The sequence below is a fragment of the Bos javanicus genome, chromosome 2, assembly GCF_032452875.1.
Source record: "Bos javanicus breed banteng chromosome 2, ARS-OSU_banteng_1.0, whole genome shotgun sequence".
Classification (NCBI taxonomy): Eukaryota; Metazoa; Chordata; class Mammalia; order Artiodactyla; family Bovidae; genus Bos; species Bos javanicus.
Window position 1 is genome coordinate 105,951,020 of NC_083869.1, and position 27,615 is coordinate 105,978,634.

At 45.3% G+C, this 27,615-nt stretch overlaps 1 pseudogene; it reads left to right on the forward strand.

Annotated features, from left to right (window-relative positions):
• Positions 1-3,638: 3,638 nt before the first annotated feature.
• LOC133235760 (small ribosomal subunit protein eS25-like) lies at positions 3,639-4,076 on the forward strand (annotated as a pseudogene).
• The last annotated feature ends 23,539 nt before the right edge of the window (positions 4,077-27,615 follow it).

The window sequence follows — 27,615 nt, forward strand, 5'->3', positions numbered from 1 at the left end:
AATGCCTACAGTTAGGGGATATAAATAGGAGGGGTTATCGAAACCTCCCCTCCATCTAAAGAGGGTGCCACTCTCCATCTGTTTGTTCCCAGCAGGACTGGCAATCATCCTGCAAGATACCCTGATTATTTTAAAGGAATCCATAGTTTTGCAGAAGGTCTCAAGGTTTTTAAGTGTAAGAAACATGTGAGATCAGTTTTTAAACACTGTGCACAAACAAAATACATCCACAGGCTTAATTCAACACTCTGACTACTAGAATCCGACATCTAATCCATTGGTTCAAAGACTCCAATGAAGAAATTATTGAGGTGACTTCTACACTCCCTTTCAAAAGAGCAGAAAAATGTTTCCCATAACGAGATCAATTTACCAAAACCAATCTGGAACTGACACAGATGCTAGAATTGAAGCAGTTATTATAGCTGTATTCTGTATGTTCAAAAAGTTCAGTGGAGACATGCAAGGTATTTTAAAAGACTCAAATCAAACTTCTAAAAGTGAAAACTAAAATGTCTGAGATGAAAAATACACTAGTGAGTATATATGGGAAGTCAACTAGTAAACTTGACAACATAGCAGTAAGAACTACCCAAAAGGACACACAGAGAGAAAACAGAGTTTTAGAAAAATGGCCAGAGCACTAGTGAGTTACAGGGCACATTCCAACAGCCTGATACACGTCAATTGCAGTCACAGAATTTGGGGGTGGGGGGAGAGGACAGAAAAAAATTTGAAAAATACTGGCTGAAGTTTTTCCAAATTTAGTGAAAACTACAAAACCAGAAAACCCAAAAAATGTAAAGCAAAAGAAAGGTGAAGCGAATCACACCATAGAATTAAATTGCTCAAAACCAGTGATAACGAGATAATCTTAAAAGCAGTAAGAGAAAAAAATAGACATATTATAAACAAAGGAACAAAGATCAAGACGTGAGCAGATGTCTCATCCAAAATAAGTCACATGAGAAGGCAGTAGAACAATATCTTCAAAGTATTGAAAGGGAAAACTAGAATTCTATACTGAGTGAAAATCTCTCTTCAAAGAAGGGATGAAATAAAGATGTTTTCGAGCATAAAAAGCTAGAAGAATCCATTACTATCAGACTTATATAGGAAGAAATGTTTAAGAAAATCCATCAGGAAGAAGGTAAATAAAACCAGATTGGAAACGAATCTCCCAAAGGCATGGGGAGCATCAGGGACAGTACCTCATGTCAGATAAAAAAGATTAACTCAAAATGAATTACAGACCTATAGAAAACAAATCTGTAGAACCATAGATAGAGAAAATATAGAAGAAAAATTTTATCATTTCTTAAACACAATACCAAAAGTGCAAACAATAAAAGCACAAATTGATAAACTGGGCTTCATCAGAGTTAAAAACATCCTTCAAAATCAAGATAAAAAGATAAGCCACACACCGAGAGAAAACATTTGTAGTTATTTACTGTCTAACAATTTCAATACAGATTTATATCGAGAACTCTCAAGACTAAATAATAAGAAAATTAACAACTCAACAAAGTGGACAAAAGGTTTGAACAGACACCTCCCCCTGGAGAAGATACATGGATGACTAACAAGCAAACAAAGACAAGAAAAGAAGGTCAGTATCATTAGTCACTGGTGTACAAATTAAAGTACAAATTAAAACCACAATGACATACCATCTGTTATTAATATATGGGAAATATGGTCTGCTATTGAAGGGAAAGAGTCCATTAGATTCAGGAGCTCTGATGTCCTAGCCGGAGAAGGCAATGGCACCCCACTCCAGTACTCTTACCTGGAAAATCCCATGGACAGAGGAGTCTGGTAGGCTGCAGTCTGCGGGGTCTCTAAAAGTCGGACATGACTGAGCGACTTCAATTTCACTTTTCACTTTCATGCATTGGAGAAGGAAATGGCAACCCACTCCAGTGTTCTTGCCTGGAGAATCCCAGGGATGGGGGAGCCTGGTGGGCTGCCATCTCTGGGGTTGCACAGAGTCAGACACGACTGAAGAGACTTAGCAGCAGCAGCAGCAGCAATGTCCTAGCAGCCTATGTAAGAAAATCAAAATCTAAACCTGGAAATGCCTCAAGGTTACAAAATCCAAACACTAAAGAACAAGCAATCAAAAATAGCCAATTAGCCTTTAAACAATAGCCAATCAATATTTTCTTGCTTTGGCTTCTGTGAAAATCTCTCTTGGACTTCTGATGTTGGAGCACTCTTAAGCACTTCCCATTTAATGCTGCCCAAATTTATTTCTGCTCAAATGGACTGTTAAAATTTTAATATGTCTCAGTATATATTTCAACACAATGAACAACTATTTAATGGCTAAAATTAAAAAGATTGACCATATCAAGTGCTGATGAGGATGTGGAGAAACTAGAATTCCCCTAAACTGCTAGTGGGATTGTAAAACAGGACAAGCACTTTGGAAAGCAGTTAGGCAGTTTCTTTAAAAATTCAATATTATCTACCCAGTGATCCAGCCATGTCCATGCAAAGACTTGTACATGGATTTTAATATCAGCTTTATTTGTAATAGCCAAAAACTTGAAACAACCCTTCAACAGGTGAATGGATAAGCAAACTATGGTATATCCATATGATGCCATACTACTAGAAATTATCAGGAATGAATTATTGCTATGCACTATACCATGGATGAATCCCAAGATAAGTATACAGAATGAAAGAAGCCAGACAAGAGTATATATGATTGATTATTCCATTTATATAAATTTCTAGGAAATTCAAACTAATCCATGGAGATATAAAGTGGATCAGTGACCGCAGGGGAAGAGGAGCAACAGAGAAGAATTGCAAAGGGCCACAAAGAAACTTTGGGGAATTATGGACATGTTTGTAACTTGACCATGGTAGTGGTTTCACAAGTATATACATGTGTCAAAAGTTGCCAAATTGTACACCTTAAATACAGGCAGTTTATTGTATTCAATTATACATCAATAAAGCTATTTTAAAAAACAGTGTCTGAAAAAAAAAAAAAAACAGTGTCTGGCAGATGGTGGGCACTCAGTAAATATTTTTTGAATTAAAAACAAAAAGAAAAGCATGCTTACAAAGAGTGAATGGTTCCTCACCTGGACATCCTTGAAGGAAAGAGGTTGGGGGTGGGGGGATACCACTGCTCATAACCCAGCCCCACGATGGTACCAGGGTTCATTCATCCTTCTGCACAGGTCTTCACAGCAATCCAGCTGATAGTAATTTACTCCAAGTTTATTTAATTAATATTCATGAAGAAATGAGAATGTACCTGAATTTCCACCAAGGACCAGAGCTATGTCAACTCTTTATTGTGTATGGTCCACAGAAAAGTCTACCTTCTATCAAGGCATAATACCTTACATAGGCTAAAGAACAGAAGCAAAATATACTATAGGCCAAATATGATACACAAGTAGGCCATTTGTTCGTAATGGCTCTGCACCAAGATCTCACTGGTGTTTACCAATAACCTGATAGTGAGCATTCAATACATTTCTGTGAAGCCCTTTCCTCCAGGTAGAAACCCTCAGATGACCACTTTGGGGTCTCATTCACAACCCTGTAGCCAATGGCAACTTCACTCATGTTTACTTATATTAAAAGCATTTCCCTCTTCCAACTTCGCTATGCCACCCAAGGATGACAAGAAGAAGAAAGATGTCAGAATGTCAACCAAGAAAGGCAAGGATCCAGTGAACAAATCTGGGGGTGAGGCCAAAAAGAAGTGGTCCCAAAGGCAGAGTTCAGGACAAGCTTAATAACCTAGTCTAGTTTGACAAAGTGACATACGACAAACTCTGTAAAGAAGCTGTAACTCCAGCTGTCGTCTCTGAGAGACAAGATTTGTGGCTCCCTGGCCAAGGCAGCCCTTCAGAAACCCCTTAGTAAAGGACTTACTAAACTGGCTTCAACTCACAGAGCTCAAGTGATTTACACCAGAAACACCAAGAGCGGAAACGCCTCGGCTGCTGGTAAAGACACATAAACAGGTCCCACCAGCTGTACATTTTGAAAATTAAAACTTTATTAAATTTTAAAAAAAAAAGCATTCCCACTCGCCAACACGCGCTTATCTCACACTGGTTTTCCCAGTGCCCCTGAAGGAGTAAGTAGAATACACACATCATCGCCTCCTCACAGATGAGAAAATGCAGACAAACAGATGAAGCGATGTGCCCAGTAGGACACACCCAGGCCCCAGTTGGAACCTGGGTCACACGGCTGCCCACGTGGCCTGCCAGCAAAGTGAGGGGAGGAAGCACCGTCTCCAGCGTGGGCCTCACAGAAGCCGTGACCCTCACCAGCTCTCAGGTTAGAGGGGCTGTCCTGTGAGGTCTTCCCCAATGTCCCAAGGCCTACGAGCCACAGAGACTAAACCCCTGCCTTGTCTCACTCATCAGCTGATAAAGAAGATGAATCTGATTACTGATGGGGCCAGAAGATTCCGTGGGTCTGGAAGCCAAAGTGGATGCCTTTTGTCCAACTCAGCTCTTGTCTGCAGAGCCAACAGGCAGTTTAAATAGATCTCAGATGACAACTGTGCTGGGAGCCCAAGGTCAGGGAAAAATGCAGCCACAAGACCTGCCGCTTGGGACTAGGGTCTCAGAGAAGGGAGGTTTCTCCGAGGAGAAAAGATGGAGGAGGAGGGCTGGTCTCACAGCACAAGCCCTGGACACCTCGTTCCAGCCTGGCATTTCAGCAGCACAGGCTCTCTCCTCTACAATAAGGCCACAAGCCCAGGAGGTTGGTTAAAACACCAAAGGCCAGCACATTAAGTACCATACCCCTTATCTCCAAAAGACTTTAAAATCAACCACCCAGATTCCAACAGGGATATGCAGCTCCAGAATTCAAGAAGTAACTCAGGAAGCTGGTGGAGGGTGGTGACCAATATTACCAGCCATGATGTCAGGCAAACCTGCTTTTAGACCCTACCCTTGATCTTCTTAGCTGTGAAACCTCAGGCAAGTCACTTTACCTCTCTGAGCTTCCATTCCTCATTTAGAGAACGGGGAGGGTGGAAATGCCTACCTCACTGTCTTACTATGAGGATTCAATGGGTTAATGCATGAGAGAGCTTAGTAAACTGCAGGGTCTGTAGTAAGAGCCCCCTAAATATTACTTGTAATTATTGTACTGATTAGAGACAGAAGTAAAGGAAAGGGAGAGCCTGGCCTTTTGCTGGACCAGACTCCATGGAAGAGGGGTGGGTAGAATAAGGACCCAGGAGACATGAGGCAAAGGGAGCCAGAACAGAGCACGCGGATGCTAAAAGTGGATGTGGAAGGCCACCAGACCCTTCTTCTGTTGTCTAATTATTATTCTCTTTGACAGATGATGAAACTGAACTCAGCTGGTTTCATGGCAGGCCCCCTAGCAGCTCCAGTTTCACCACAGGGCCCTATGGTCTCTCCTCCACTCTTTGTCGAGACTGGATCCCTTCCCATCTGGAGAGCCACTGGGGACAGGAAGTGCCTTTCAACAAAACCTCTTCCAGCCCAGCTCAGAAAACAGCCGACCTGCTCCTGCTTCCATGCTGCAGCACCTGCAAACTTGCACTGGTGCTGCACCATGAGACCTGCATGAGTGACCCCCTGTCGGGAGAGCCCCACAAACCCACCAGCCCACAGCCTTGTGTGACAAGAACAGTGCACAGACATTCCAGCCTTGATTCGACTTCTGTGTGTTGCAAGCCAGCCTCAGGCAGCTCAGTGCTAAATAGACACTTGGGGTGAGAGTGTAGAAAGGTGCATAGAGATAAATCACTCTGGCCCTACTCACCAGGAGAACAAATGCCACCCAAGTCACAGGGTTGGCTGCGACAAGTTTGTCTTAGAGGCAGTGGCACAGATAAAAGGCTTCGGGAGTTCCAAGAAAAGGGAGTGGAACCTTCCAGCTGGAGGGCAGAAAGCAGGCATTTGACCCAGGTGGCATTTCTGTGCCCCAGGCAGCCAAATCTATGGGGATTTAGCTCCTGACTTTCCTGGAGGAGACGTGGGAACAGGTGATGTAGGCGGCTAAGAGCATTTCTTTAAAGACCTTGAAGGGGATCCAGAGCCCGAAATGTGGGCAGACTTCCTCAAACCCTGCTCCATCCTCAGGCTCTGAGAGTCCCCATGCCCCTTCCCACAACCCTAAGAGCTCCCAAGAGAACCTGGCTGGATTTGTATGCAGAAAGAGTCTCACTCAGGACTTGCAGTGACTATGAAGCCAGAATGACTAGGAGAGAGATCTGAGATCTTATACACTCGTGCCCTCAGCTCACCATGAGTGTCTGGGCTCGGGGCGCCCCCTCTCATTCCTCAGTCATTCCACAAGCATGAATGGCAGCCTTCTACTCCCCAGCCCTGGGAATCATTTATTAGGTGGAAAGGGATAGGGTACAGAGGACAGAATGGGAAACTCAGACTTTGCCTGTCCCTAGAACCTCTCCCAGACAACTCTAGGCTTCTCACATCCGCTAATTCATTTATGCATTCTTCAGTAAACAAATATTTCTTGAGCCCTAGCTCTCCACCAGGGCAACAGTCTCCTCCTTTTTCCAAAGTTCACTATTATTGCTTCTCAAATTGAGGTGGACTAACCCTCTGCCACAGAAACATGAAATTGTTATAAAATGAAGACTTCCCAGGAACCCTCTCATCCCACCCCACACTGCGTCAGAACCTCACCAGTAAATCTGGGACCACAGACAAAGGCCGCTGTCCACCCACATCCTGCTCCTGGGCGTGTGATCTGCGCTTGAAGCACATGGTTTCCCAGAGGGTTTGCTGTCACCATCTTGAAATTTTCTTTTTTTTTTTGAAGAGTAGTTGCTGATGTTGTTGCTGTTTAGTCACTAAGTCAAGTCCGACTTTTTTTGCAACCCCATGGACTGTAGCCCGCCAGGCTCCTCTGTCCATGGAATTTCTCAGGCAAGAAGACTGGAGTGGGTTGCCATTTCCTCCTCCAGGGCATCTTCTTGACCCAAGGATTGGCAGGTAGATTCTCTACCACTGAGCCACTAGGGAAGTCCATAGCTGCTGTACAACATTATATAGGTTACAGGTACACAGTACAATGATTCACAATTTTAAAGGTTATACTCCATGTATACTTTATTTTAAAATGTCCTACATTCCCTGTGTGGTACAATATATCCTTGTAGCTTATTTTATATCTGTTTGTACCTCTTAATCCCCCACCTCATGTTGCCCCTTCCCCCTTCCCTCTCTTCACTGGTAACCACTAGTTTTTCTCTATCTGTGATTCTGCTTCTTTTTTGTTATATTCACTAGTTTGATGTATTTTTAGATTCTATGTATAAATGATGTGATACAGTATTTGTCTTTCTATCTCCGATTTATAATGTCTTCCAAGTCCATCCATGTTGCTGCAAATGACAGAAGTCTGTTCTTTTTATGGCTGAATAGTATTCCGTTGTCTATATTAATACATATACAAAATCTTCTTTGTTTATTCATCAGTTGATGGACACTTAGGTTGCCTCTATATCTTGACAATTGTAAAAGATGCAGCTATGAACATTGGGCTGCACATATCTTTTCAAATTAGTGTTTTTGTTTCTTTCAGATATATATATATATATATATATATATATATACACACACACACACACACACACACACACACAGGAGTGGAATTGCTAAGTCATATAGTAGTTCTATTTTCAGTTTTTTGAGAACCCTTCATACTGTTCTCCACAGTGGCTGTACCAATTTACATTCCCACCAACAGTGTACAAGGGTTCCCTTTTCTCCGCATCCTCACCAACATTTGCTATTGTGCTTTTTGATGGCCATTCTGACAGGTGGGGGGTGATATCTCACTATGGTTTTGATTTGCATTCCCTGATGATCAGCAGTGTTGAGCATCTTTTCATGTGCCTGTTGGCCATCTGCATTTCCTCTTTGAAAAAATTCTTAATTTGAGATTCTGAGTAATTCTATGTTTTTGTTTTACAGGTGAAGCCCAGTGGAAAGCTGGGGTGTGCATATGAGCAGAGCAGACATGGGCATAACCTGTGGCCACCATTCTTTTTTTGCAAGGAGGATCAAACCATTTTATTGAGAGGCTTCAGGGGAGGGTCAAAAAGCTGGGAAGACAATGAGATCTGACATCCTTCTCCTGGCCATCTCCCCAGCTTCTCAGCTGCTGAAAGTTGGCCCCCATTCTCTGCTTCACCATTTGTACATAGCATTTGCAATTCCTATGAGCACAGAATTCCAGTGGACTCACACTGCACGCAGCTCAGCAAGACTCAGAGTAAGCACAACTAAGTGTATTATGGCAACAACTGAGTGACAAGAGAGCTGACAGCCTCGACAAGCTACGTTTTCCATTCAAGTCAGAACTTGCTTTGAACACAGAAAGAAGGAAATGTCTCCTAGGAAACATGACTAACCAAGGAATGGGAAAGGCAGAGAAACTCATAGACCTCTTTCCTTTCTGTCTTTCTTTCCTCATCAGGAAGCTGAAAGTAGGGAGAGCTAGCTGATAGAATGTGGGAACACAAAGAGATGCAATAAAAACAGTAGAGCTTGTTTGTAAGAGTTTCCACTATTCACATGTGAGCTATAAAAACAATTGTGCAATTGTGATGGTTCCACCAGTTAAACACTCTTATACTTTCATCCAAACTGGCATTGTACAATATAACTATAAAATTCATGTAATAATTTAATTCTTAAATTTTCATTTACTTAGAACTTTGTTAAGTAGAAAATTAAAAAGACTTTGAGATGGGAATATAAATTGGTGCAGTCAGTATGGAAAACGCTTTTGAGGTTCCTTAAAAAAACTAAAAATAGAGTTGCCATATGATCCAACAATCCCACTCCTGGGTGTATATCCAAAAAAGACAAAAACTCTTACTTCAAAAGATACATGCACCCCAATGTTCATAGCAGCACCATTTATAATAGTCAATACATGAAAACACCCTAAATGTCCATTGACAGATAAATGGATAAAGAAAATGTGGCGTATATACATATATATATATGAATATTATTAAGTCATAAAAAAGAATGAAATAATGCCATTTGCAACAACTTGGATGAACCTAAAGATTATCATACTAAGTGAAATAAATGTCAGGCAGAGAAAGAAAATATATAATGTCACTTATATATGGAATCTTTAAAAATAATACAAATCACTTCATTTATAAAACAGAAATAGATTCACAAACATAGAAAACAAACCTACAGTTACCAAAGGGGAACGTGATAGGGGAGGGATAAATTAGGAGTACAGGATTAACAGATAGACACCACTATGTATAAAATAGATAAACAAGGACTTATTGTGTACGTCGGGGAACTGTATTCAGCATTGAAAGGTTGTTGTTGACCCAGAAAACACACCGGGATTCTTGGCCTCCAGAGGAGAAGAATTCAAACCGGGGCCAGAGATGAGGCTTGATCGCTCAGAGCTTTTGTGTAATAAAGTTTTATTAAAGTATAAAGGAGATAGAGAAAGCTTCTGACATAGGCATCATAAGGGGGCAGAAAGAGGACCCCCTGCTAGTCTTCAGCTGGATGTTACATAGTCACTAGTAGTCTGTTAATGAAAGAAAGGAATGTCTTAAAACTCAGAATGGCACCAGGCCCCTCATCCACAACATGTATTTTGGGATAATCTCAGCACCAGATATTCATCCCGGGCCATAAAACGATTGACTTGAATCTTGTAGAAGGGCAGATTACCATACAAGCAGTTTCGTTTACATAGATTAGGGGAACAATATCTGAGTATAACATAATGGTTTGTCAAGTAGGTTCTGAGCCATTAGGCAGAATCAACTTGAAGACAGAGTCTGGGGTAAATGCATAGTACATTAGCATAGCTTAAGACAAACATTTCCATAAGAAAAATGCATTGGTTAACTCAAGGTTTGAGAATAGTTAATTTCAGGTGAGAACAGGTGTCATTACGGCAACACAGTATTTTAAGAGAAACCTCCTTTTAAATTTGTATAGAGAAGGAAAAAAATATTGCTAGTTTGTTTCCTCCTGCCATTTAGGAGAGATAAAAATGTCTGACACTTGCAGCCTATTTCCTCCCTTTGGAGACCCCTGGCCTTCCTGCCTGTTACCATCTCAGCATCATAAAGGGAAAAGAATCTGAAGCTGTACACCTGAATCTAACATAATATCATAAATCAACTATGGTTAAATGTTTTTTAATTAAATGAGGGGGAAAATATTAAAAACGAAAAAAGAAGACTTCCCTAGCAATCCAGTAGTTGAGAATCCACCTGCCAATGCAGGGGACAAAGGTTCAATCCTTGGTCTGTGAAGATCCCACATGTCTCGAGACAACTAAGCCCACAGGCCACAACTACTAAGCCCATGCTCTGGAGCCCGCGAGCCACAATTACTGAAGCCTATGCCCCTAGAGCCTGTGCTTTGCAACAGGAGAAGCCACGGCAATGAGAAGCCTGAGCACTACAACTAGAGAGGAGCCCCCCACTCGCTGCAACTAGAGAAAGTCCACATGCAATGAAGATCCAGCACAGCCAAAAATAAAGAAAGAAAGAAAGAAACAGAAAACACCATGAGAGCTTTATGTTTTTGTAGCTCTCATGGCATTTTTTTTTCCTGCTCTTTGAACAAAGGGCCCACATTTCCATTTTGCCCTGGGACTCACAAATTATGTGCAGCCCTGAGTACACCTGCCCAGGTACATAGCAAGGGAACATTGAGTAATGCACAGCTGGATAACAGCAGCAGAGCTCTGCAGATGCCAGAGCCAGAAGCAGTGATGTGCGGGGCTGGCTTTCAACAGTCAACATGGCAACTCTGCGCCAGTCTGCGCTCAATGACGTAACACTGAAATCTGCTGGGGTGGTAGTGCTGACATCACAGAAATGAACAGATCCTTCATATCAGGGCTCTTTTTGTCCCAGAGAGCTAAACTTTCATGAGCACACAACTGGTCAGAGGCCAACTAGCTCAACCTCTTCGTGAAATCAAAGGGGATGCGATTGTCTAAAGTCTCACCATTCCTAATGAGAGGCTTGTCATATTCTGGGTCTGAGGTCTTAATGTGGAAAAAAGTCATTCCAGGGGCTAGAATCCTGGCAGATATCCCTGTGCTGCAGATGGCGCAGGCTCTCTGGGATGCTCCAGGGTTTAACTGGGACTGATGGTGTCCTCCCTGAATTGTCCTGTCACCAGGCTGAAAGGGTAACCTTTGCTTATAAGTGCTGGGTCTCACTCCAGAACATGCCTCCCAGCCCGTAATTACCCTCAGAGCATGCTGTTTCCACTTAGGGAAACCTGAGCTTCTTTCCAAATGGCACCGGGCATGACCTGAAATTACATGTTTGCCTTCTGAAATGGGCACACGAGTCAAGCCCGCTGCCCTGGAGTCCCAGCAGACCAAGAGGCAGGAGGCCTGGAGGGGAGGTGGCTGGAGCTGGAGCAGCCATGGACTGGCTAAAGCCAAACTAGAAGTAGGGCCTCCTGTGGGTTCAGCTGCAGTGCAGAAGCCTGAGTTTGCTATCCCCACCCAGGACTGGACCCGCCCAAAGCAAGGCTCTGCAGACTGATCAGTGTCACACTTTGCCTAAAGTCTTTGTTTCTCAATGTAAAGTACGTTTGCCAGTTGCCTATCTTGTGGCTGGCATTGGAGATGCAACCCTGAATGAAATGTTTATCCTGATCTTCCAGGGCTCACAGTCTGGTGAGCAAACCAGATGTGAGGCAAATGATCACACTTTAAAGGAGACTGTGATGTGGTCCTTGAGAGAAGTAGCAAACAGCCTGACTCTTTCTGGCCCCACAGAGAAGGGTAAGGTCCAGGGTGGGGGGGCATAAACAGTATTTGACCTTTACATTGAAGGATGGATTGGATTGAACCCTTTACAGTTTGAAAGTACTTGCATGAACATTCGTTAATTTGACTCTAAGAACCATGCTATCAAAAAGAATAAGAAAGATAGTATTAGTCCACTTTGGAGAGGTAGAAATTAGGATTCAAGGTGACTTGCTCATGATCACGTAACAGGGAAGGAAGAAAAGGGCTGCAAATAGAACAGCTGAGAAAGAAGGTTAGACATTAGTTCCTGTCTAATAGGAACAGAGCTGGTCTTAGAAATCGATGTGGGAGAAGACTGACTCTCCTATGCCTAGATCCTGAGGCAAGGACAATCTCCATTCTCCTTCCCGTGGGAGTTACTGCTCCTGACCTCTCTCCCCGCCTGGCCTCTCTCTTCCCTACAAATGTAACCCAGCTTCTGTCCACCAGCAGCCCCTGACTTCCGAGTCCCCTCAGCCCCCATTGCCCTCCAGCCTACCTCATCTCCACAGGCCAGGAGCACGCAGGTGTGTGGAGCTGGTCCCGGGGTGGAGAGTCTGGGGTCTCTCAGATGAGTCCCAGCATTGACTCCATCCGGAGGTGTGCCCTGTCCCTGTCAGCTACACAGAACCACCTGGAGAACTTGTGAAACACAGAGTCCTGAGGCTCACCGCTGGTGAGTCTGGTAGCGTAACTTGAGTTAGAGCTGAGGAATCTATGTGACTTTTAAAGTTGCCTCACTGACAATGAGAAAAGTACATTAGTGCTTTTAATTCTACCTGCACTGTTTCATCTAAGCTATGCCTGTAGCTGCAAAGATGCTTACTGTGGCATTTTGCATTTTCATTAATGTAAAAGAGGGAGGAAAAAAATTAAAGGTCTACGGGTAATCTGATGTAACCAGATTTGAGAATTAGTCTTCCAGCCCCCAGGGATCATTTCATCATCTCTATCTTCAAGTAGAACTGCCCTTGAGTCAAGCCTCAGAGATTGCGACCCACTCCTTGTCCAGATTTCTGGGCAAGAAGTGGTAAATCCCCCTTCCCAACTGTCTCTATTGCCTTAGCTCCCTCCCTGACAGATGGCCCCTCCCAGAGGTTCCCTCCATCCCATTGGCTGTACTGGTTTCCCCATGGTGAACTGACCCTCGACACAAACTAAGAGCAATTTTCCTTTTATACTCAGGGTGGCAGGGGGTGGAAGCTTGCAGAGTTGAAGTCATATGTGTGATAATAAATTTTTTAGATGAAAATAATATGGAACATTGAACAGAACTTATTAGGGTGCTATAGGAGTGGGTGTGGGGAAATAAATGAGGAAGGAAAAGGGGAGCAGGGATTCCCCTGACACCTCCATGGTGAGAAAAGACAGAACAAAGAGTATTCCCTTGTTTGAGCTGGAAGTCTAAAATCAAGATGTTGGCAGGTTCAAGTCCTTCTGATGGCCTGGAGAGAAGGATCTGCTCCAGGCCTCTCCCCTGGGCTTGCAGATGGCCGGCTTCATGTCATCTTCCCTATACATGTATTTCTGTGTCCAGATTTCCCCTTTTTATCAGGACCCCAGTCATACTGGGTTAGGACCCCATGGCCTCACTTTCACTTCATTATCTCTATAAAGATTCTACCTCCAAACAAGGCCATATTCTGAAGGGGTTAGAACTTCAGTATATAACACAATTCAACCCATAATGTTGCTGCTGTTATTGAGTCGCTAAGTTGTGTCTGACTTTTTGCAACTCCATGGACGGCAGCATGCCAGGCTCCTCTGTCCTCCATAATCTCCCAGAGTTTTCTCAGATTCATGTCCATTGAGTCAGTGATGCTATCTAACCATCTCATCCTCTGCCTCCTTCTCCTTTTGCCTTCAATCTTATAATACCAAGCTAAAATTTCATGTTCTCATGGCACCCGCTGGCTCCTCTGCCTGTTTCACAGAAGGGCAAAACAGAGACCCAGGCAGCAAGCTGCCCATCCAGAGGAGCTCCAGTGAATCATCGGTAGGAGCCAGAAGCTGACCCAGCAACCCGGACTCCCAGCCCAAGTGGTCACCACAGGCTCCCGTAAAGCCAGAAGGCAGAGGCTTCCGAACTGGAATCTGAATCCATCCAACTCTGTGTGGTTTGCTCTGAGAGCCTTTTATTTACTTTAAAATATAGACGTATAGGGAGCTGCATGCCCTCCAATATATGTGCAACACCCTCGGCTGAGATGATCTGTGAAACCCCAAATTGTCCCCATTAGGTTCCCAGGAACCTCTTTGCTGAGCACAACTGGACCTCAAACCCCACTGCCTGGACAACCTCCAGTTAGTCATTCCGGTCACTCTGGAGTCTGAAAATCCCTCACATGAGCCCCGTCCTGGTCCCTCCTTTGCCACATCATCAGAATTCAATAAGTCCATACTCAGTTCAAATTCAAAAATCTTTTTTTTTCCTTTTTTTCAATATCCTGAATTATTTTCTAGATCAGGGGTCCCCAACCTCCAAGATCTCATGCCTGATGATCTAAGATGGAACTGATATAAAAATAATAGGAATAAAGAGCACAATGAATGTAAAGTGCTTGAATCATCCAGAAACCATCCCTCCTGACATCAGTTCATGGTAAAACTGTTTTCCATGAAATTGGCACCTGGTGCCAAAGGTTGGGGACCGCTGTTCTAGACCACAGGGGGCAGTCATTACCCAGGTCTTCCAAGGATGATCTGAAAATATCGGGACAGGGACTTAAACTAAACACGAGAAAGAACTTGCTGATGCATTTGGCACAGCTCAGACAGCTCTGATCAATCTCTGAGCTGGCATTCAGCAGATTGTTACCATAGCTGTGCTAGGACAGAGAGGCTATTGAAATTCTGAAGGTATATCTGGTCTTCTCTGGGACTCAACTGAATCTTAAAGAATGACCTCACTATCCTGTGGACTCCCCACATGGGTGTAAAGGCATTAAAACATGTACGGGGAGAATCAGTGTATTCCTCCAACAGAGCAGGACTTCTCAGGGACGGCCACTGTAATCGCTACCGCCACCAATGCCTCGTGAGGAACTTTCGGGAAACGGCATAGTGCTCCTCCTGTAGATGAGAATTCTTGGCTCCCTGGGATTCACAGTCAAAAACACACACAGTGGAAAACTCTAATTCAAAAGGATACATGCACCCCAGTGTTCATAGTGGCACTGTTTACAATAGCCAAGACATCGGAGCAACCTAAATGTCCACTGACGGACAAATGGATAAAGAAAAGGTAATGTGTGCCTTGTACATATATATTTATATATATATGAATGTTACTCAGTCATTAAAAAATCAAATAATGTCATTTGCAGCAATATGGATAGACCTAGAGATTGTTTCATTTCTTTGGGATTATCAAAGAAATAGAGGAAAACAACAGAATGGGAAACACTAGAGATCTCTTCAAGAAAATTAGAGATACCAAGGGAACATTTCATACAAAGATGGGATCAATAAAGGACAGAAATGGTATGGACCTAACAGAAGCAGATATTAAGAAGAGGTGGCAAAAACACACAGAAGAACTGTACAAAAAAATATCTTCACAACCCAGATAATCAGGATGGTGTGATCACTCACCTAGAGCCCGACATCCTGGAATGAGAAGTCAAGTGGGCCTTAGAAAGCATCACTACAAACAAAGTTAGTGGAGGTGATGGAATTCCAAGATGATGCTATGAAAGTGCTACACTCAATATGACAGCAAATTTGGGAAACTCAGCAGTGGCCACAGGAATGGAAAAGGTCAGTTTTCATTCCAATCCCAAAGAAAGGCAATGCCAAAGAATGCTCAAACTACCACACAATTGCATTCATCTCACACGCTAATAAAGTAATCCTCAAAATTCTCCAAGCCAGGCTTTAACAATACATGAACCATGAAATTCCAGATGTTCAAGCTGGATTTACAAAAGGCAGAGGAACCAGAAATCAAATTGCCAACATCCGCTGGATCATCGAAAAAGCAAGAGAGTTCCAGAAAAACATCTATTTCTGCTTTATTGACTATGCCAAAGCCTTTGACTGTGTGGATCACAATAAACTGTGGAAAATTCTGAAAGAGATGGGAATACCAGACCACCTGACCTGCCTCTTGAGAAACCTGTATGCAGGTCAGGAAGCAACAGTTAGAAGTGGACATGGAACAACAGACTGGTTCCAAATAGGAAAAGGAGTACGTCAAGGCTGTATATTGTCACCCTGCTTATTTAACTTCTATGCAGAGTACATCGTGAGAAATGCTGGGCTGGAGGAAGCACAAGCTGGAATCAAGATTGCCAGGAGAAATCTCAATAACCTCAGATATGCAGATGACACTGCCCTTATGGCAGAAAGTGAAGAGGAACTAAAAAGCCTCTTGATGAAAGTGAAGGAGGAGAGTGAAAAAGTTGGCTTAAAGCTCAACATTCAGAACACTAAGATCATGGCATCTGGTCCCATCACTTCATGGCAAATAGATGGGGAAACAACGGAAACAGTGGCTGACTTTGATTTTGGGGGGCTCCAAAATCACTGAAGATGGTGACTGCAGCCATGAAATTAAAAGACACTTACTCCTTAGATGGAAAGTTATGACCAACATAGACAGCGTATTAAAAAGAAGAGACATTACTTTGCCAACAAAGGTCTGTCTAGTCAAAGCTGTGGTTTTTCCAGGAGTCATATATGGATGTGAGTTGAACTATAAAGAAAGCTGAGCACCAAAGAATTGATGCTTTTGAACTGTGATGCTGGAGAAGACTCTTGAGAGTCCCTTGGACAGCAAAGAGATCCAACCAGTCCATCCTAAAGGGGATCAGTCCTGAGTGCTCATTTGAACGACAGATGTTGAAGCTGAACCTCCAATACTTTGGCCACCTGGTGTGAAGAGCTGACTCATTTGAAAAGACCCTGATGCTGGGAAAGATTGAAGTCAGGAAGAGAAAGTGATGACAGAGGATGAGATGGTTGGATGGCATCACCAACTCAATGGACATGGGTTTGGGTAAACTCCGGGAGTTGGTGATGGACAGGGAGGCCTGGTGTGCTGCGGTTCATGGGGTTGCAAAGAGTCGGACACGACTGAGCAACTGAACTAAACTGAGAGATTATCATACTAATTGAAGTAAGTCAGGCAAAGAGAAAGACAAATATCATATGATATTGCTTATGTGAGGAATCTAAAAAATGACGCAAGTGAATTTATTTACAAAACTGAAAACCAACCAAAGGGGAAAGGGAGGAGAAGAGATAAATGAGTTTAGAATTAACAGATACACATTCAGTTCAATTCAGTTCAGTTCAGTCGCTCAGTTGTGTCCGACTCTTTGTGACCCCATGAATCACAGCATGCCAGGCCTCCCTGTCCATCACCAACTCCCGGAGTTCACCCAAACTCATGTGCATCGAGTGGGTGATGCCATCCAGCCATCTCATCCTCTGTCGTCCCCTTCTCCTCCTGCCCCCAATCCCTCCCAGCACCAGGGTCTTACTATATACAAAATAGATAAACAACAAAGATGTGCTGTATAGTGCAGGGAACTATATTCAAGAAATTGAAAAAGAATACATGTATGTACATGTGTGTACTTTTGTGGTTGTTCAGTCACTGAGTCATGTCCGATTCTTTGCCACCCTATGGGCTGCAGCATGCCAGGCTTCCCTGTCCTTCACCATCTCCCAGAATTTGCTCAAACTCATGTCCATTGAGTCACTGATGCCATCCAACCATCTTATCCCCTGTCATCCCTTCTCCTTCTGCCCTCAATCTTTCCCAGAATCAGGGTCTTTTCTAATGAGTTGGCTCTCAGTATCAGGTAGCCAAAGTATTGGAACTTCAGCTTCAGCATCAGTCCTTCCAGTGAATATTCAGGACTGATTTCCTTTAGGATTGACTGGTTTGATCTCCTTATTGTCCAAGGGATTCTCAAGAGTCTTCTCCAGCATCACAGTTCAAAAGCATCAATTCTTTGGCACCCAGCTTTCTTCACGGTCGAACTCTCACATCCATACATGACCACTGGAAAAACCATAGCTTTGACTAGACAGACCTCTGTCAGCAAAGTGATATTTCTGCTTTGTAATATGCTGTCTAGGTTTGTCATAGCTTTTTTTTTCAAGGAGCAAGTGTCTTAATTTCATGGCTGCAGTCACTGTCCACTGTAATTTTGGAGCCCAAGAAAATGGATGTGTATGTGTGTGTATATATAACTGAATCACTTTGCCCTACACCTGAAATTAATACCATGTTGTAAATCAGACTATGCCTCAATAAAAAATAAAAATGAGAGCTTCCCTGGTGGTCCAGTGGTTTAGAATGTACCTTGCAATGCAAGGGACACCAGTTCAATCCCTGGTCCAGGAAAATCCCACAGGCTTTGAAGCAACTGAGTTCTTATGCCACAACCAAGTTCTAGAGCCCAAGCTCTGGAACTATTGAGGCCAAGCTCTAGAGCCCGTGAGTCACAAATACTGAGCCCACGCACTGCAACTGCTGAAACCCCTGCGCCTAGAGCCTGTGCTCTGCAACAGGAGCACCCACTGCAATGAGAAGCTCACACACCACAATGAAGAGGACCCCCCACTCGTCACAACTAGAGGAAGCCTGCATGCAGCCATGAAGACTCAAAAAATAAAATGATAAATAAAATACTCAAAAATAAAATAAATATTAAAAAAAATGACAAGCATGCACAGTGGAATGAATTGACTCTTCACCCGCCCGTGTGTCTGTCATTGGCCTGTTTGCTCCCACCCTCTGGCCCCACTCTGCTCTCTCTATGTAGTAGGAGATCAATTTCCCAGGCTCTCTTGTCCTCTGACTTGGGGACAACTTTCTGGGCTTCCCTGGTGGTTCAGACAGTAAAGAATCTGACTGAAATGCGGGAGATCCGGGTTGAATCCCTGGGTTGGGAAGATCCCCTGGAGGAGGGCATGGCAGCCCAGTCCAGTATTCTGGCATGGAGGATCCCATGGACAGAGGAGCCTGGCGGGCTACAGTCCATGGGGTCACAAAGAGTCAGACATGACCGAGAGACTTTCACTTTCACTTTTGACACGGAAGGCATGACAGAGGTTGAGGGGCAGATGGAAGGCGGGACCACTCTATATCTGTCCCTCTGTCTCTGCTTTGGGTAGATTTCAAGCAGCCTCCACCCCGAGGCTCCAGCTCCCACCACACGGGCTACCCACGGTTGCAACTTCTACCAGGAGACCCCCTGTCCTGGTTGCCAGTAATGCCACCCCTGACCCCTCCAACCCCAGGGGTGTGAAAAAACTTCCTGGTGTCCTTAATTCCTGTTTGGTTTCTTGGTTCTCCCCTCTCTAGTGTAACCAACTCCCTATGCTCAACTCTCTATAAAATATCCAGAGTGGTTTCTGTGTTCCCTCAGTGTATTCGCTCAGTCATGTCCAACTCTTTGCGACCCCATGGACTGCAGCACACCAGGCTTCTATGTCCATCACCAACTCCTGGAGCTTCCTCAAACTCATGTCCATCAAATCGGTAATGCCATCCAACCATCTCATCCTTTGTCGTCCCCTTCTCCTCCCGCCTTCAATCTTACCCAGCATTAGGGTCTTTTCCAATGAGTCGATTCTTTGTACAAGCAGCCAAAGTATTGGCATTTCAGCTTCAGCATCAGTCCTTCCAATGAATATTTAGGACTGATTTACTTATGGATTGACTGGCTGGATCTCCTTGCAGTCCAAGGGACTCTCAAGAGTCTTCTCCAACACCACAGTTCAAAAGCATCGATTCTTTGGCACTCAGCTTTCTTTATAGCCCAACTCTCACATCTATACATGACTACTGGAAAAAAACATAGCTTTGATTAGGACCTTTGTCAGCAAAGGACTTTGTGTTCTCTGGCCCCCGACTAAAACAGCAGATGACAGAAATCCAATCAAATTAGCCAGGAAAGAGGAGGAATGCACAGCCTCCCAGAAGGAAGCTGCAGGCCAGCCAGGGATGCAGTGGGGTCTCAGGAGCCATGGGTTCTCACTGCCCACCACCCCACCCCAAACAGGCTTCCTCTGCATTCCCCGGGAATGGCCCCCAACAGCATCAGACTCACATCTTCAGATTCATTGCCAGAACACCTGTTGCTTCTTCAATCTGAATTGAAAAGACAGCAGGGTAACGACTTCTATCAGCTCAACTGGGGGACACATGCCCCCTTCTGTGGCCAAGGGACCAGGAACTGGTGGACAAGGCCCACTAGAAGCACATGAATGGGGCCACTTAAGAAAACGAAGCCCAAGGCAGCCCTTACATGCTCAGGCCAGTTGGGCCATGTGATCTCAAGGCAATGAGAGGGGTCAAGAAAAGGAAGGTAAAGGAAACAGGCACAGGGGATGCATCACCAAGGTGTCCAGAGCCTCACAAAGGCCACCTAGCCTCTCAGCACACAGGACCGCTTGACACACACGAGGCATCATCACTGCCCCTGAGAACAGTGATCAGATGGTGGGAGGGGGAGAAATACCTCTGCTGGATCCCTCCACCCCCTGTCTTGTGGGTCAACACTGTCTGTGTGGGGCACTACCTCCCCTACACGCATGGGTTGTTGCACCACTTGGCAACTTGGGAGAGCCCCTGGTGAAGCCAGACCCCATACTCTGCTACGTGACACTCCATCAGAGACCAGCATGGGGGGAGGAGATAAGGGCCTCCGTGGATCAGGTCCACCATAAATGGAGGCCACACCAGAGCCCAGACTCAAGCCAGAGCAAGGGATCGCTGGCAGCACTGGCAGCTGAGGCTGCAGCAGGCAAGGATTTCCATGAGGAAGCAAATCTTAGGTGATGCAGACATTGAGGGGGAGGTGTGGCAAGCAGGGATACAGATCCCAGCAAAAGGAAGCACTGTCCCAAGAAGTAAAGGTCCTAAAGGGATGAAACAACAGGTTAGGGGATAGAAGCTGCCGGGTGGGACTCCTGCAAGGTATTTCTTTTCTGCGATCATCAGGAAAAGAGCTTTTTTTTTATCACCCACATCTACCATCTGTGGGTGATATAGACAGAGGTTCAGAGGTGTGCTTTCTAAGGCTATGACTGCCCTGCACTTCTCTCCAGGCTCTCAACCTCCCACAATGGTCCTCCTCTCCTTGCCTTCCTTCCGAGAGCATCTGCTCTGTGCCAGATACTGTCTCCTGGACAGTCTGTGCCCCCCACACAGACATCCTGAACACAAGCACTTCCCTCCTCCACCCTGACCAAGTCAGCATCATCTCACCCAGGTCTCCTGCAGTCGCCTCTTCAATGGTCCTCCTCCTTGCTTTTCCCTCTTTGCTTCACTTCTGTCTCTTCTGTACACAGCAGCCTGAAAGTGTTATTCACTCAGTCATGTCCAACTCTTTGTGACCCCATGGGCTGTAGCCCACAAGAGTCTTCTGTCCAAGGGATTTTCCAGGCAAGAACACTGGAGTGGGTAGCCATTCCCTCCCCCAGGGGATCTTACTGACCCAGGGAGTGAACCCAGCTCTCCTACATTGCAGGTGGATTCTTTACCATCTGAGCCACCAAGGAAGCAGCCTACTGGTCCTTTTAAAAACAAAATCATATCATATGTGTTTTGTCCCCTTCTTTAAACCCTTCAAGAGCTTCCCATCCCACTTCAAATAAAAGCCTACTCACTGGGCCTCCACGGGACCTGACCTCTAGGCTTCTGGCCACCTGTCCAGCATTTCCCCTTCATCACCTGGTTTCAGTCCCTCTGGCCATTTTGCTGCATCTGGAGCCCAGGCCGCGTGCTCCCACCTCAGGACTTCTGCCCTCACTGTGCCTTTCCAGGAACTACTCTCCCCAGACATCTTGGTCCATGCCTTTCCATCTTAAGGTCTCTTTGCTCAAAGTCACCTTCCAGAACATCTTCCCTGATCACCCAAGCTAAAATGGCACTTGTGCTTCGCACTCTGTCCCCTTAATCTGTTATACTAATTCTCACACACTTATCACTCACTGACATCACACTGTATGTGTATGTTTCTTCCCCTCCCTCCCCATTAGAATGCAAGCTCCATGCAGTTAAGGCCCTGTTTTACTCCTGCTGCTGCTGCTGCTGCTGCTAAGTCGCTTCATTCATGTCCGACTCTGTGTGGACCCCATAGACGACAGCATACCAGGCTCCCCCGTCCCTGGGATTCTCCAGGCAAGAACACTGGAGTGGGTTGCCATTTCCTTCTCCAATGCGTGAAAGTGAAAAGTGAAAGTGAAGTTGCTCAGTCGTGTCTGACTCTTCGAAACCCCATGGACTGTAGCCCACCAGGCTCCTCCGTCCATGGGATTTTCCAGGCAAGAGTACTGGAGTGGGGTGTCATTGCCTTCTCTGTGTTTTACCCCTACTGTGGCTAAAACAATGCCCTGCACTATCAGGCTCTCAATAAATATTTGTGCAATGAATTGATTAATCTAATGGGAAACAAAGTATCACCGCACCATGACAAGTGATAAAACAGATATAGGAACATCATGAAAGCCTTGGGTTTTGTTCTCTGACCAGAGGGGTCTGGGAAGTCCCAGACGGAGGCCATGGGCAGCTGAGATCCACCCACCCTGCAATTTCCACAGTAGTTCAAGGATGAGAGAAGATGCTGATGTGACAAAGACATCTGACAAGGAAAGACCTCTACAGCAGGGCAGTTCAAGGTGAGCATCGTGGTGAGCACAGTGAAGTCCCCCAGAGCCTATGCTTAAAACACTGCTTCCTATCTATTTGGAAAGTGTTTGTCAAGGTGGAAGGAAGAGAGGAGATCATCAAGGTCAGCTCTCTTGCAGTATAAGTTAGGAGACTGAGTCTCAGAGAAAGCAAACGACTTTTCTCCGAGAGATACAGTGAGCTGGTGGCCAGGCCCACTGTAATGGATTTTTAGACACTCTTGCGCTCTCGATTTCTTAAAGGACTTGGTCCTAGTTCACACCTCCTCCTATCAGAGAAAAGATGGTGAGAAACTTTCACACCAGTTATTATAAAGGGGATGCTTGGCTACTAAAAGAAGCTTCATTGGATTTAAATGTATCAGTAAAGCAAGAGAGCGACTTGAGCTTTTTTCTTACTCTTTTAAAAAGTAAGTTTTGTAAGAAAGAGACTCAGAGACTTAGAAAATGAACTTACAGTCGCTGAGGGGAAGGATGGGGGGAAGGGATAGTTAGGGAGTTTGCAATGGACATGTACACACTGCTATATTTAAAATGGATAACCAACAAGGACCTACAGTATAGCACTCGGAACTCTGCTCAGTGTTATATGGCAGTGTGGATGGGAGGGGAGTTTGGGGGAAATGGATCCATGTACGTGTATGACTGAGTCCCTTCCCTGTTCAGCTGCAGCTATCAACAATGTTGTTAATCGGCTGCCAGTTCAGTTCAGTCGCTCAGTTGTGTGCGACTCTTTCCGACCCCATGGACTGCAGCATGCCAGGCTTCCCTCTCCATCACCAACTCCTAGAGCCTGCTCAAACTCGTATCCATCGAGTCGGTGATGCCATCCAACCATCTCATCTTCTGCTGTCTCCTTCTCCTCCTGCTTTCAATCTTACCGCACCAGGGTCTTTTCCAATGAGTCGGTTCTTTGCATCAGGTGGCCGTATTGGCTATACTCCAACACAAAATAAAAAGCTCTTTTTTTTTAAGTAGATTTTGTAAACATCATGAGGGTCTGGACCACACTTGCATGAGTCTCCTTTGTGTTCCAAGAGTCAACCAGATGCCCCGCACATGGTCAGTAATTAAAGTTGACTTAATTGGTTAAGGAGACTATAAAGTCATTGCTCTGGAAGAAAACAGCTGGGCACGAAATTTGGTATTCTCTCCATTTTGCATCCATATGAGGAGAATCTTCAGGGAGGCTGAAATTTCAGGCTGGTGTTGGGAGGGTTAGATGACAAACCAAGGGATTTCTTGATTCAAATAATTCAGTTATGGATTAAAAAGCAACAACTTTCATCACTCAACACTGGTGATGTTTCTCTCGATTTAGGGAGGAAGAAGGGTTGGTGTGAAACTTGGGAGTCATTCATACCCTTACAGACTTTGACTGCATTGGATATGCCATGAAAATGTCCTATGAAAGCTTTAATTATGAAATTATCAACATTTTCCAACAGCCATCAACATTAGGGAGAAAGCTACCCTATTGTCCTAACAGGTTTGCCTCTTTTTCAACTTGCTTTGTAAGACTCCAATTTGCTCATAAATGGCTTTAATAAAGAATTCTCTTAGCTTCCAGCACATGAAAGTCAAACACAGGGCTACCACGATCATATGCCAAGGTAGCAATTTAGTCCTTTTAAAACAAGAACAAATTTACAAGCTGAGTCAGCAAATCTAAATAGACACCCAGGCAGTGAGCATCCCTTGGTGGGGAGTTGAGGACAGCACCACCCTCAGAGCCAGACACGTGGGGACCTTGCTCCAGTATTCCCCACAGGCAAGGATTGGGAGGCAAAGTGATTGTGTCAGCCCAGCACTCAGCGCTTCCTTCTGAGCCACACTCTGGGTCTCTGCTGGGCCTCTGCCCAGGATTCCTCCTCCTGAAACAGGACCAAGCCACTCCACTAGCACCCACACACCTGGGCTTGGAGGGTGGCCAAGCTTGGCTGCAGGAGCTGGAGCAACCCCACACATGCACACATAAGCTCCAGGGGGAGGCTGGTGGCAGGAGGAGCAAGGGCTGAGTGGGGTGGACAGGACCAGTTCTCCCCCATCCAGAATATTCTGGCACAGGACTCTGAAGGGTCTGAAGTCCCAAATTAGAACCTGATCTTCTAGGTTGTCGTAGAGGGATTTTGTCAAGGAGAGAACATACACAGTCATAGCTCTGTTTATAACTTTGGAATATTAGCCATTCGCTTGATGGACTGCCACCCTGGGCCCCCCCAACAGTAGTGCTGAGCCTGCCTGGGAAGGTGCTTCTCCCCATCAAGGCCCTGAGCCTCATTGCTTACAAAGCCCACAAGTGAAGGATATTGGAGGACCTAAATCCCGGAGCAGCAAACCCTTCCTCCCAGGCACTTCTGCAGGATTTGACCTTGAATTTGAACTTCCACCTTCCTCTGACAGAAGGAAAAAGAGACTTTCCCAGATTGTGCAGTGAGTTGCCGAGGTCACTGCTGTTAAGTTAGCCAACTCCCAAAGCAGAATGAGACAAAACCAAAAAATGTGTGGGGAGAGGGGAGAGGGATTCAGGGGACTTTGGAAGGGCCTAGAAAGGTTGCTTTCTCTGGAGCATGATTCCCTGCCAGGTTTGGGTGGCTGTTGAGAGATGGGGATAAGGGGGAGGAAGGAGACAGAGGCCTTCACAGTTTTCTGGATCCTTGGAGCCAAGTGGCTGAAGGATTGGTGTTCACCCTTACATCAGGTGGCAGCAGGGCCCAGAAGTGTTCTTGGAGCCCTAGAGCCGCAGACAAGACTGTCAGGCTTGCCCTGCCACTCACAGCACCGCCCGCGGAGCCAGCATCTCCATGAGGCTTTGAGCCTAGGGCCTGCGGTGCTCTAACAGCCCCTCAAAACTTCATTTTGCTGTGCTGTGCCTTGTCACTCACTCGTGTCTGACTCTTTGCGACCCCATGGACTGTGGCCCACCAGGCTCCTCTGTCCATGGGGATTCTCCAGGCAAGAGCACTGGAGTGGATAGCCTTTCCCTCCTCCAGAGGATCTTCCCAACCCAGGGATCGAACCCAGATCTCCCACATTGCAGGCAGATTCTTTACCAGATGAGCTACCAGGGAAACCCTTTTTTATTTTAGTTTCTTTAAAAATTATAAGGAAAAATGAGTATCATGAAAATGAACATATAACCATGAATCCAGCCTGAATTATATCTGTCTTTTTACCATGGTAGTCATCCAATATACTCTCTAAGATTTTTCTCTGGAGGATGGGGCCCACTAGGGTAGGCGGCCTCAGGTCCACAGACACTGTACCCGGGCCCTGACAGCAAGAGGCCCTGAGGGGGTTTCAGCCCCGCAGGGAGAAATGACTGGGATCTGAGGACCCCCAGAGCCAGGCACAGAGCAGCAGCTGACTGAATGTGGGGATCTGGGTAAAGCCCTTGGCAGCAGCCAGGGACACAGCAGGAGGAGGAAGGTCCAAGAGGGAGGGAATATGTGTATGTGCGTGTGTGCTAAGTCACTTCGGTTGTGTCAGACTCTGTGTGACTCTGTGGACTGCAGCCAGCCAGGCTCCTCTGTCCATGGGATTCTCCAGGCAAGAATACTAGAGTGGGCTGCCATGCCCTCCTCCAGGGGATCTTCCCAACCCAGGGATGGAACCCAAGTCTCTTACATCTACCTGCACTGGCAGGTGGGTTCTTTACCACTAGCGCCACCTGGGAAGCCCAGATATATGTATACACATAACTTATTCCCAGGTGGTGTTAGTGGTAAAGAACCTGCCTACCAATGCGTGAAATGTTAAGAGCCTGGCTCCTCTGTCTGTAGGATCATAAACAGTCAGACAGGACTGAAGCTACAGTCCATAGGGTCACAAAGAGTGGGATGTGACTGAAGACACTTAGCACACATAGCTTATGGACTTCATTGTACAGCAGAAACTAACACAACATTGTAAAGCAGGTATACCCCAATCAAAAATAGTTAGCAAAGTCTCAGAATACAAGGTCACCTCACCAAAGGAAAAAAAAAAGGTAGATAAGAATCCCAGGGCCAAGTGGGACTGCGAGTCTAGAGGGAAATATATTTCTATTGTGAGAACAGTAACAACAGAGCCTCAAAAGCACTGAGTGAAGGTCTCCAAAATAATCTGAATAGATTTCCAGTCCAGGACTGGAAAGGACAGAGAAGAGAGGAAAAGAGCAGAGCCCTGACTGGGGGAGAGAGATGGAGGAAGGCCTACACTCGAGCCAGCTGGGGGCCGTCTTCTGCATACTCACCAAAGAGGTTGATCCATCTCCCTGTTGATCAGCATGCCTTCCTGAGGCAATGTCATCCACCTCTCCGCCCCCAGCAGGGCTGCTAAGAAACCCCAGAGCCATCAGGGAACGAACCTTCTTGTTTTCAAGGACTCTGTGGAAAGGCAGGGCTTTTCAGCCCCTTCCTCTCTCCCTGCACATTTTAGACAGTTTACTCATATGTCTCAGAGATGGTGTTGAAGCCATAGGACTTCCTGATGATCTGAAAATCCCTGTCCTCTGCCCTTTCCTGCCATCCCCTCCCTGTCTGACACCTTCCAGCTCCCACCTGCAAAGGACTCTCTCAGCAGGAATTTAATTCACATAGACCATTTTACAAACCTTTTTTTTAAATAGAATGGCTAATTTTTTTAACCATTTTTATGTCCAATACTTTGGCTACCTCATGCAAAGAGTTGACTCATTGGAAAAGACCCTGATGCTGGGAGGGATTGGGGGCAGGAGGAGAAGGGGACAACAGAGGATGAGATAGCTGGATGGCATCACTGACTCGATGGACATGAGTTTGAGTGAACTCTGGGAGTTGGTGATGGACAAGGAGGCCTGGCGTGCTGCGATTCATGGGGTCAAAAAGAGTCAGACACGACTGAGCGACTGAACTGAACTGAACTGATGTTCAGAAATCAGCTAAAGCCAGACCAAAGACCTGTCTTTTTAAAAATAATAATAATAATTTTATTGCACTAAAAATCAACCAAATATTTAGTTTTTCATTCCCCAAGCCAAACAACATGTGTGGATCCAGGTTCTAAGTTTCATACCCTTCTCCCAACCAGCTCATCCCTGGTGCAGAATGCAAGTCAAACCAAACAAACGGAGAGGAGGGGTGAGAAGAAAAGGCTAACTCCTTCCGGGCCAGCTGCCTGGTTTCCATC